The sequence below is a fragment of the Rhipicephalus microplus genome, chromosome 6, assembly GCF_043290135.1.
Source record: "Rhipicephalus microplus isolate Deutch F79 chromosome 6, USDA_Rmic, whole genome shotgun sequence".
NCBI lineage: Eukaryota > Metazoa > Arthropoda > Arachnida > Ixodida > Ixodidae > Rhipicephalus > Rhipicephalus microplus.
The window spans coordinates 35,384,192-35,387,936 of NC_134705.1; positions in this window are offsets into that span (position 1 = coordinate 35,384,192).

Consider the following 3,745-nt stretch of genomic DNA (forward strand, 5'->3'; position numbering starts at 1 on the left):
TAGCTTATTAGTTTGTCCACGTACCCTAATATGGGTTCAGTTATTGTACCGATGCTTGATATGATTGGTCCACCTGGGTTACCAGGTTTATGAATTTTCGGGAGAATGTAGAAGCGACCTGGACGAGGGTATGCTGCTCGCATTAGTTTGTGGTCAGTGTTGGTTATCTTTTCTGCGTCTGTGAAGAATAAGATGTGCCTGCAGCAAGCAGCATCGCCAACGCCCGGCTCTCTCGGCTCGTGCTTCGGTTCGTTGCTGTGCTGATCGCTGGACGGTTCTTCACGCTGTCTCGTCGCTGTCTTTAACGGCTAATAAACCTCTTCACATTTGGTGGAAGGTGCTGTTAATCCCCGTTGCTACACCCTGGAGCTGCGAAGCCGCACGCTACCGCATACTAGACTGACAACGCCACTACATCGGCGCCTTCGTCCGAGTTCAACTGCCCTGGCCATCCTAGGCTACGGGAGCCGAAGGTCTTCAGCGGTGCGGATGGGACCGATGTCGAAGACTGGCTCGAGCATTACGAACTGGTTAGCGCCAACAATAAGTGGGATGAAGCCGACAAGCTGGGCCACGTCATATTTTTTCTCACTGGCGTCGCCTAATTGTGGTTTAACAACCACAAACACAACATCCCCACATGGAGCGTCTTCAAGACATCATGTGCTGAAGTGTTCGGTCGGCCGGCTGTCCGCAAGCAGCGGGCAGAACAGCGCTTGCGCGTCCGCTCTCAGCAGACTGGCGAGACCTTTACCAGCTATATTAAGGACGTCGTCGACCTTTGTCGACGTGCGAATGACACCATGCCCGAATCTGACAAGGTCAAACACATCCTGAAGGGCATTGACGACAGCGCATTTCAAATGCTCTTGGCAAGAAATTCGAGCACAGTTTCCGAAGTCGTCAGCTTGTGTCAGAGCTACGACGAGTTGAAGAAGCAACGCACTCTGACTGGGCAGCCTCAGCATGGTGGTGAGTCACTGTCCACTTTCGACACCCCGCCTGTGTCACAGAACGAGCGCTCAAAAAGAGCGCGCCGCCAACTCCTCGCGACGAAACGCCGGAGTGACGCCGCGAGGTCAACGATAAAAGAAAAAGAAAAAAGAAAACTAGCTCCCCGGGCATGCTCCCTCTCCCCGCGGAAGCGTGGCTTCGCCGACGAACCTCCTCACCCCACAACGGCGGCCGAGCAAGCACTCGATCTTTCTAGATGGAAAGGGGCGTGGTCATACCGAGTTGAGTAATCCGTCGCGGAGGGCATTCGAACCGTCTCGCCCTCTCCCCAGCCTTCGCTGCGTATCGTGCCGACGAAATGACGAGAACCTTCTGGAATCTCGCGCGGAAGGTATTTAATCGAGCAGCCGAGACGAGAGAGCAGGAGAAGACGGAAGTTAGCGCCAGAGCGCGTAGGGATTCCGCCGGGTAGTCGGCGAAGGTTTTGTCCGTGGAGACAAAGCAGGAGAAGAAGAGGATTTCCACCTAAGGGGTGACGAGTCGAGCTACAGGCAAGAGTGTGTGTTTACCGCTATCGAGCGAAGACGCGTGGCAACGGCTGCGTGTGTGAAGCCGACGTGTTTCCGGCGAAGAAGTTTGAAGCTTGGAGAGTGGCCAATTGAAGACGCGAGGTTTCCTGGAAGAGAAACTTCGGCGAGGTTTCCTGGAAGAGAAACTTCGAGGGCTGCGGAACGACAACAACGCTGGACTTTGAGTGAGTGATTCTCGAAACAGTATCATCCAGACTTTTGTTCCAAGAACTTTGGACTGAATAGGTTTCCTATCTCTTTAGTCTTTAAGTGTCTTGGTTGTTAATGCATGCGACTGCATTGTAGTGCGTATTGTTGTCTGTGTCCGTTGTTTCGAGTGTGGCCGATTGTACTATGTAGTACGTTGTTTGATTGGTGACATATTGTATGGAACTATTGTGGAGTGTGCATACTTGTGTATTGTTTTTTTTTTGATCTGCCATTATTGAGAATATAATTTTGTGTTGTTTATCAACTCTCGGCTCTGACTTGTTCTTTGGGCCACAGCCGGCGTCCGCTGGCGCGCCAAAAAGGGCCACTTCTAAATTGTCCCCGCTTTCGTGGTGCGGTTCGGGGGGCCGGTACTTCGGCTCTTGGAATTAGCCCGGCGATCGCCTCCCTAATTAGCGGTACCTGTGTGACAATTAATCTTGCGTCCGCGACAGGACCTTTCGGTGCACAGTGTCTCCAAAGTAGTGAGAAAGAGCCTCGAGTTGTTGATAGTGCTATCGGAACAATTTTGTGTGTTGTTCAGTGTTCTAGTTCACGAGTGCAGGGAAGTGTTTCGATAGACTGATTTAGGCAGATACTTTTTACACGCGCAAAGACTTTATTTGCGAGACACCATGGATCTCGAAAAGTTAGTTGCTCTTGGTGAGAAGATGGGTCTTTCTGGCGCCGAAATACGGAAATGGGTAAGCCAGAAGGAGAAAGAGATGGTGGAGAGAGCCAAGGAAGAAAAAGCAGCGGAGTTGGAATGAGAGAAGTTGGCAGCCGAAAGGGCGAGAGAAGAAAGAGGGTCAAAGGAGCGACAGCTGAAAGAAGAAAGAGAGCAGCAGTTGAAGTTGGAGCTGGAGAGAGAAAAGTTGGCAGCTCAAAGGGCGACAGAAGAAAGAGAAGCAAAGGAGCGACAGCTCAAAGAAGAAAGAGAAGCGGAGATGGCTGAAAGGGAACGGCAGCGGCAGCACGAGATGGAACTCGAGCGGCTCCGTTTCCAACAGCGAAGTGAAACTCCGGTCCAAGCTAGAGTTAAAAGCAGCGAACGGGAGGACCACGGCTTCCGCGTGAACCCAAGCAAGCTGCTCGTAGCGTTTGATGAAAGGAAGGACGACCTTGACGCGTACCTTCACCGATTTGAGACGATTGCGAGGAGCCAGAATTGGCCGGAACATCAATGGGCAACTGCTTTGAGTACTTGCTTGAGTGGTGAAGCGCTCAGCGTGTACGGTAGGCTGACGCCGACCAATGCAGCCGACTATGCAAAGGTGAAAGCTGCTTTGCTGAAGCGATTTATATTTACCGTGGAAGGATTTCGGGACAGATTTCGGACAGGAAAGCCAGCTGATGGTGAGACGGCTACGCAGTATGCCGCCCGACTTTGCCATTACTTCGACAGATGGACTGAACTTTCAGGGATAGCGCAGGAGTACGATGAGCTTAGAGAGCTCCTAATTAGAGAATAATTTCTTACTAGTTGCCACCCAAGCCTGTCGCTGTACTTGAAAGAGAGGAAGGCTGACTCACTCGAAGACATGCTTGAATTGGCTGATCAATTCTTGGAAGCGCAAGGTGGCACTAATTTGGCCAAGGTCAAGAAGGATTGTCCCGAGGAGTCGAAGAAATTGGCTCCCGAAGAAAAGAAGCGTGCACCAGAGAGCATTCCGCGATGTTTTCTGTGTAACCGAGTGGGTCATCGCGCGAAAAACTGTCGAACGATCTTTACGAGCCCTACGGTTGTAAAATGTTTCAAGTGTGGTCAGACTGGGCACAAAGCAGACGCATGTCGAAACGGAGCGAGTCAAACTCACCAGGTGTCCTGTGTGCTAGCAGCACCGAGATCCGATGATAAGGCCGTCACAGATGGATTCGTAGAGTTGAAAAGTGGGGAGAAAATTCCTATTGTGGGTGCGGTAATGGCAAAACAGCCAACCGGTGTTTCGAAGGGAATGCCAACGCTGCCTGGAAAAGTTGCAGACAAAAAGATTACGGTGTTAAGAGATACC